Source organism: Cherax quadricarinatus, chromosome 3, assembly GCF_038502225.1.
Source record: "Cherax quadricarinatus isolate ZL_2023a chromosome 3, ASM3850222v1, whole genome shotgun sequence".
Taxonomy (NCBI): Eukaryota; Metazoa; Arthropoda; class Malacostraca; order Decapoda; family Parastacidae; genus Cherax; species Cherax quadricarinatus.
The window spans coordinates 63,751,891-63,760,909 of NC_091294.1; the positions used below are offsets into that span (position 1 = coordinate 63,751,891).

Genomic DNA, 9,019 nt, shown 5'->3' on the forward strand with positions numbered 1-9,019 from the left:
GGTTGCTGGGTTTCCCCCCTTGCCCGGTTCACACTTCCTTACTAAACCTGGACGCCCTTGACTCCTCGAGGTATTGGCCATATTGATACCGAGCTTAGTGCGGAAGCCCACTCAAAATGGGGAATCCTGCAACAGTAATCCTCTCCTCAAGCCGTCCATTAGCCCAGGCCTCCGAGTCGCCGGATCAGAAGGTTGTGCCACCAACCCCAGCCGAGGTTATAACCTTCAGAAATTAATTTTAGCAAAAGTACAGTACACTGAGAAGGAAGACGTGAAAATGGAAAAGCAATATGACATGTTTGCACAATTGAATTACATAAGAATAATGAGAGAGACCTGAGTTAAACTTAAACTTCTAAAAGCAAAATGACTCTTTATTGATTTTGAGCACTGGTAATGGTGATGCACAGAAATAAATAAGAACAAAGGCGAGAGGTAGCAATAAAATCTGCGACAACATCAAAGCAAACAATGTTAGTAGAGTGCTGATGTAGGCCTAACATCAGTACGGTGGGAAAGGAATTCATTTATCATGGCTCTTATAGCCCAAGAGTATTCAGTTTACGCAGTGCATCTGCTGCCAGCAATCACCAGATTACCATTGGAGAAGTTTCTTACCACCAATTTCTTAATATATCCACAGGTGAAGAAAGAGTCCCATTAAAAGAAGGTATAGAAAAAAGTCAGAAGAAATTTGTGAGGTTGACATTTTGAGTAGTAGCCAATTTTGCAGTAATAAGCAGCCAGCTGTTATCAGCTACTTCATATAAAGACCACTGAATGTTACAAGGTGTGTTAATATATAATGACTTCAAACATCTTTATTGAACGACCAATCAGATTGTATATAAAAATGCAAAGTGGCAATTACTGTTTCAGGAAAAAGTTTAATAAAAGGACAGAAAAAATAGTAAGGGTCGGCGGGAGTGAAGTGAGAATGGAATAAAATTTGTTTTGGCTTATTCAGTAGTATTCAGAAGAATAAGGTCAGTTAACTGGAATGCAACAGAAGGCAGAAAGAGTGGCGCTCTGGACATAAAAAACGCATAAACACCATTCCATAAGCATCTATCATGTCACTATCATTGCAAACTCTGCCTTAGAGCTGACATCCAAAAATTTAAAATAATTCTCCCAAACTTTAAATGTCCAAAGGAGATAGACGAAATGGGAGGTTCTTTACATTCCATTGAAGGAATTATGCAAGTTCCTAGGATCAAGTTTCCTATCTCCAGGTTATGGCCCTACCCATTCAAATGTGTGATATTCTTTTTTTTTCTCTGTAGATACCTGTAATGTTATCTCGCTTATAATAATGAGGTGTCGGCCGAGATGTGAGGCTTGATTACAGTTGTTAAACATCGATTTATGGAGAATTCAACGAACCTTACCCTAGTGAAATCCTAACTGACCAGATATAAAAGATTGTTTTAATATCTTTGATTACATGATTGTTTAAAAAAAAATTATGAGAGAGGATGTTGTAATAATCAATGGTTCCCATTACTATAGGACAGATTTGCTAAGCTCTTACTCGAGTATTAGCATATAATTTTCCATTAGCTAAAGAAAACATTTTTAAAGATTTACAGTATTCTCGCAATAACGTATATTTTTCCAAATTATCGTTGCTCTTGAATATCTTGCATATTCAGGTAATTAAAACTACTTATATAAATCTTTGATTGTGTAAATCAAATAACAAGCGAGAGACCATACCAGAAAGTGGTTTATATGAATGAAAGTCTGCGTTAACACGCCAGCATGCTTTCACAGAGCGATCAGCTTCAACTTAAAAGATTTTTTCTTTTTTTTCGGGGGATATACTGCTGAAATAGCTTTTCAAAACTTTTCTCAAATAGATACATTTGCTTTTATATGCATGAAGATTGTATGATTAACAAAAGTTATATTTCCATCCATCTATGCAGATATATGTCTATATTGTTGTTTGTTTTCCCATAAATATTTAACTTTCTTTTTTCGCAGCAAATCACAGTGCTGACAAATTATTTTGCATGTGTACCAAGGGTTCAGCAGCCATGGATTTTTAAGAGGTTTCTTTCAAGTATGACTAAAGTGATAAAGAAATTATTCAGACATAGATTTAGGAATAGGTAAAATTGCTTTGCTTGCACAATAGCCTTATAGAGTTCCTATTTCAAAAATCATCAGAGTGAGCATGTTCTGCAGTGCCCCCAGAAAGGGATGGGTCACCATCCTTTTGGTTAAGAACCGACCGAGGAAACAATTCAATTTCCACGGAGGTTTCAGTGATTTCACTATAAAGAAAATAATATTTTGTTTAATATTTTAATGATATGTAATTACTAGTATGAGTAATTATTATTTCTAGGAAGTTTTAAATTCATAGAGACTGTACTGTACTGTGCCTGGGAAATATATGTAAACTATTGATAAGAAAACTTCAATCAAGATGCTTGGAAGCCTTCATGCATTTTAATATATATAAATATATATATATATATATATATATATATATATATATATATATATATATATATATATATATATATATATATATATATATATATATATATATATATATATATATATATATATATATATATATATATATATATATATATATATATATATATATATATATATATATATATATATATATATATATATATATATATATATATATATATATATATTTATATATATATATATATATATATATATATATATATACATATATATATACATACATATATATATATATATATATATATATATATATATATATATATATATATATATATATATACTTTTATACATGTATATATATATATATATATATATATATATATATATATATATATATATATATATATATATATATATATACATATATATATATATATATATATATATATATATATATATATATATATATATATATATATATATATATATATATATATATATATATATATATATATATATATATATATATATATATATATATATATATATATATATATATATATATATATATATATATATATATATATATATATATATGCAAGGAATTCGCGAGAGCATGCGAAATATACACAAACACTGATCTCTGGCAGAAGGAGACTCGAACCTACGAACACGAACCTTAGGACAAGGTACGCAGTGCTTTACCAATCTACCCACACTGGACCAATACCTTGGCGTGTAGCATGAGCTACACGTTTGATCCAAGGCAGCCAGCTTTCAGGGAGAAGGCTTACAGCTTTTCATCTCATCCCCTGCATGCATCAGCCTTACTAGAGATTTGAACAATGCAAGGAATTCGCGAGAGCATGCGAAATATACACAAACACTGATCTCTGGCTGAAGGACACTCGAACCTACGAACTTTAGGACAAGGTACGCAGTGCTTTACCAATCTACCCACACTGGACCAATACCTTGGCGTGTAGCATGAGCTACACGTTTGATCCAAGGCAGCCAGCTTTCAGGGAGAAGGCTTACTGCTTTTCATCTCATCCCCTGCATGCATCAGCCTTACTAGAGATTTGAACAATGCAAGGAATTCGCGAGAGCATGCGAAATATACACAAACACTTATCTCTGGCTGAAGGAGACTCGAACCTACGAACCTTAGGACAAGGTACGCAGTGCTTTACCAATCTACCCACACTGGACCAATACCTTGGCGTGTAGCATGAGCTACACGTTTGATCCAAGGCAGCCAGCTTTCAGGGAGAAAGCTTACAGCTTTTCATCTCATCCCCTGCATGCATCAGCCTTACTGGAGATTTGAACAATGCAAGGAAATCGCGAGAGCATGCGAAATATACACAAACACTGATCTCTGGCTGAAGGAGACTCGAACCTACGAACCTTAGGACAAGGTACGCAGTGCTTTACCAATCTACCCACACTGGACCAATACCTTGGCGTGTAGCATGAGCTACACGTTTGATCCAAGGCAGCCAGCTTTCAGGGAGAAGGCTTACAGCTTTTCATCTCATCCCCTGCATGCATCAGCCTTACTAGAGATTTGAACAATGCAAGGAATTCGCGAGAGCATGCGAAATATACACAAACACTGATCTCTGGCTGAAGGACACTCGAACCTACGAACTTTAGGACAAGGTACGCAGTGCTTTACCAATCTACCCACACTGGACCAATACCTTGGCGTGTAGCATGAGCTACACGTTTGATCCAAGGCAGCCAGCTTTCAGGGAGAAGGCTTACAGCTTTTCATCTCATCCCCTGCATGCATCAGCCTTACTAGAGATTTGAACAATGCAAGGAATTCGCGAGAGCATGCGAAATATACACAAACACTTATCTCTGGCTGAAGGAGACTCGAACCTACGAACCTTAGGACAAGGTACGCAGTGCTTTACCAATCTACCCACACTGGACCAATACCTTGGCGTGTAGCATGAGCTACACGTTTGATCCAAGGCAGCCAGCTTTCAGGGAGAAGGCTTACAGCTTTTCATCTCATCCCCTGCATGCATCAGCCTTACTAGAGATTTGAACAATGCAAGGAATTCGCGAGAGCATGCGAAATATACACAAACACTGATCTCTGGCTGAAGGAGACTCGAACCTACGAACCTTAGGACAAGGTACGCAGTGCCTTACCAATCTACCCACACTGGACCAATACCTTGGCGTGTAGCATGAGCTACACATTTGATCCAAGGCAGCCAGCTTTCAGGGAGAAGGCTTACAGCTTTTCATCTCATCCCCTGCATGCATCAGCCTTACTAGAGATTTGAACAATGCAAGGAATTCGCGAGAACATGCGAAATATACACAAACACTGATCTCTGGCTGAAGGAGACTCGAACCTACGAACCTTATGACAAGGTACGCAGTGCTTTACAAATCTACCCACACTGGACCAATACCTTGGCGTGTAGCATGAGCTACACGTTTGATCCAAGGCAGCCAGCTTTCAGGGAGAAGGATTACAGCTTTTCATCTCATCCCCTGCATGCATCAGCCTTACTGGAGATTTGAACAATGCAAGGAAATCGCGAGAGCATGCGAAATATACACAAACACTGATCTCTGGCTGAAGGAGACTCGAACCTACGAACCTTAGGACAAGGTACGCAGTGCTTTACCAATCTACCCACACTGGACCAATACCTTGGCGTGTAGCATGAGCTACACGTTTGATCCAAGGCAGCCAGCTTTCAGGGAGAAGGCTTACAGCTTTTCATCTCATCCACTGCATGCATCAGCCTTACTAGAGATTTGAACAATGCAGGGGATGAGATGAAAAACTGTAAGCCTTCTCCCTGAAAGCTGGCTGCCTTGGATCAAACGTGTAGCTCATGCTACACGCCAAGGTATTGGTCCAGTGTGGGTAGATTGGTAAAGCACTGCGTACCAATCTACAACTTTTATATACAAATAACACAGAAAAGTTAATTTAAATGGACCAAGTCCGTCTACATAGGAGAGGCTGTCACAAGATGCCCACTCACAGGCGCGATCCCACTACTGCTCGACACGAGTGCTTTTGGTTGCTGGGTTTCCCCCCTTGCCTGGTTCACACTTCCTTACTCAACCTGGAGGCCCTTGACTCCTCGAGGTATTGGCCATATTGATACCGAGCTTTGTGCGGACGCCCACTCAACATGGGGAATCCTGCAACAGTAATCCTTTCCTCAAACCGTCCATTAGCCCAGGCTCCGAGTCGCCGGATCACAAGGTTGTGCCACCAACCCCAGCCGAGGTTATAACCTTCAGAAATTAATTTTAGCAAAAGTACAGTACACTGAGAAGGAAGATGTGAAAAAGGAAAAGCAATATGACATGTTTGCACAATTGAATTACATAAGAATAATGAGAGAGACCTGAGTTAAACTTAAACTTCTAAAAGCAAAATGACTGTTTATTGATTTTGAGCACTGGTAATGGTGATGCACAGAAATAAATAAGAACAAAGGCGAGAGGTAGCAATAAAATCTGCGACAACATCAAAGCAAACAATGTCAGTAGAGTGCTGATGTAGGCCTAACATCAGTACGGTGGGAAAGGAATTCATTTATCATGGCTCTTATAGCCCAAGAGTATTCAGTCTACGCAGTGCATTTGCAGCCATCAATCACCAGATTATCATTGGAGATGTTTCTGACCACCAATTTCTTAATATATCCACAGGTGAAGAATGAGTCCCATTAAAAGAAGGTATAGAAAAAAGTGAGAAGAGTTTCTGAGGTAGACATTTTGAGTAGTAGCCAATTTCACAGTAATATGCTGCAAGCTTTTATCAGCTACTGGATATAAAGACCGCTGAATGTTACAAGGTGTGTTAATATATAATGACTTCAAACATCTTTACTGAACGACCAATCAGATTGTATATAAAAATGCAAAGTGGCAATTACGGTTTCATAAAAAAGTATAATAAAAGGACAGAAAAAATAGTAAGGATCGGCGGGAGTGAAGTGAGAATGGAATAAAATTTGTTTTGGCTTATTCAGTAGTATTCAGAAGAAAATATCAGTTAACTGGAATGCAACAGAAGGCAGGAAGAGTGGCGCTCTGGACTTAAAAGACACATAAACGCCATTCCATAAGCATCTATCATGTCACTATCATTGCAAACTCTGCCTTAGAGCTGACTTTCAAAAATTAAAAATAAGCCTCCCAAACTTTAAATGTCCAAAGGAGATAGACGAAATGGGTGGTTCTTTATATTCCATGGAAGGAATTATGCAAGTTCCTAGGATCAAGTTTCCTATCTCCACGTTATGCCCCTACCCATTCAAATGTGAGTTATTCTTCTTTTTTCTCTGTAGATACCTGTAATGTTGTCTAGTTTATAATAATGAGGTGTCGGCCGAGATGTGAGGCTTGATTACAGTCGTTGAAGATAGATTTAAGGAGAATTCAACGAACCTTACCCTATTGAAATCATAACTGACCAGATATATAAGATTGTTTTAATATCTTTGATTACATGATTGTTTAAAAAAAATTGATAGAGGATATTGTAATAATCAACGGATTCCATTACTTTAGGATAGATTTGCTAAGCTCTTACTCGAGTATTAGCATATAATTTTCCATTAGTTAAGAAAACGGTTTTAAAGATTTACAGTATTCTTGCAATAATGTATATTTTTCCACCTTATCGTTGCTCTTGCATATCTTGCATATTCGGGTAATTAAAACTACTTATATAAATCTTTGATTGTGTAAATCAAATAACAAGCGAGAGACCATACCAGAAAGTGGTTTATATGAATGAAAGTCTGGGTTGACACGCCAGCATGCTTTCACAGAGCGATCTGCTTCAACTTAAATGATTTTTTTCTTTTTTTGGGGGGATATACTGTTGAAATAGTTTTTCAAAACTTTTTGCAAATAGATAGAGTTGCTTTCATATGCACGAAGATTGTGTGCTAAATAAAAGTTATAGTTCCATCCAACTATACAGACATATGTCTACATTGTTGTTTGTTTTTTCATATATATTCAACATTTTTTTTGTAGATGAATAGTTCAGAGAACATGTTGCACATGTGTCTAATTTATCAACATTTTTTTTGCAGTAAATCACAGTGCTGACAAATAATTTCCCATGTGTACCAAGGGTTCAGCAGCCATGGATTTTTAAGAGGTTTCTTTCAAGCATGACTAAAGTGATAAAGAAAGGATTCATACATAGATTTAGGAATAGGTAAAATTGCTCTGCTAGCACAATGGCCTTATAGAGTTCCTATTTCAAAAATCATCAGAGTGAGCATGTTCTGCAGTGCCCCCAGAAAGGGATGGGTCACCAACCTTTTGGTTAAGAACCGACCGAGGAAACAATTTCCAAAGAGGTTTGAGTGATTTCACTATAAAGAAAATAATATTTTGTTTAATATTTTATTGATATATATTTACTAGTATGTGTAATCATTATTTCTAGGAAGTGTTAAATTCATAGAAACTGTACTGTGCCTGGGAAATAAATGAAAACTAATGATAAAAAAAACTTCGATCAAGACGCTTTGAACCCTTCATGCATTTTAATGTTTATAAATATACATATATATATATATATATATATATATTTATATATATATATATATAAATATATATATATATATATATATATATATATTTATATATATTTATATATATATATTTATATATATACTTATATATATTTATATATATATATATATATGTATAATTTTCCAACCTGTGCCTGGCTGGCTGTGTCCCAGAGGCCATCAGACCCTTTTTCTTTGGTGCCTCATTGTGTGCCCTCCGGAAAAAGGATGGCGGAATCAGGCCCATTGCAGTGGGTAACACCCTTCGGTGCCTAGTCACCAAGGCTGCAGTAAGAAGGGTGAGTCAAGAGGCTGCTGCAATGCTGAAACCAACTCAGCTCGGTTTCGGCGTTCAACAGGGCTGTGAAGCAGCTGCCCACGCAGCACGAGTATATATCAAAAACATGTCCTATGAAAAAGCCTTGGTCAAATTGGACTTTGCCAATGCTTTCAACTCAGTCAGAAGGGATGCTGCTCTCCAAGCAGTTTATAGAAACTTCCCTTCCCTTTATCCCTTCATAGAATCATGTTATAGTGTGACTTCCAAACTATTGTTTGGGGACCATGAAATTGACTCGTGTGAGGGCGTGCAACAGGGGGACCCTCTCGCCCCCTTTCTATTTTGTTTGGTCATCAAGGAAGTCACGGAGGCACTCTCCAGCGAGCTCAATATCTGGTTCCTGGACGACGGTACCCTAGCTGGCACAACAGAATCTCTCCTGGAGGACATCAGTAAAATTAAAGACATGGGAGAAAGCCTGGGCCTTTCTTTAAACCCCACCAAATGTGAAATAGTTTCTACCAATCAACAGTTGATCCAGAATATTAGTACCGTTTTACCAGGAGCACGAGCCATTGATCCAGCCAATAGCACTCTCCTCGGTGCTCCTCTTGGGTCCAATGCCATCGATCTGATCCTAGGAAAAAAAGTCTCAGACCTCCGGACGATGGAAAGCAGGATGAAAGACACTGACACA

At 37.3% G+C, this 9,019-nt stretch overlaps 1 protein-coding gene across 1 annotated transcript in view; it reads left to right on the top strand.

Annotated features, from left to right (window-relative positions):
• LOC128684027 (roundabout homolog 2-like) overlaps positions 1 to 9,019 on the top strand; it is a 472,726-nt gene that overhangs the window by 462,809 nt on the left and 898 nt on the right. The window lies entirely within an intron of this gene.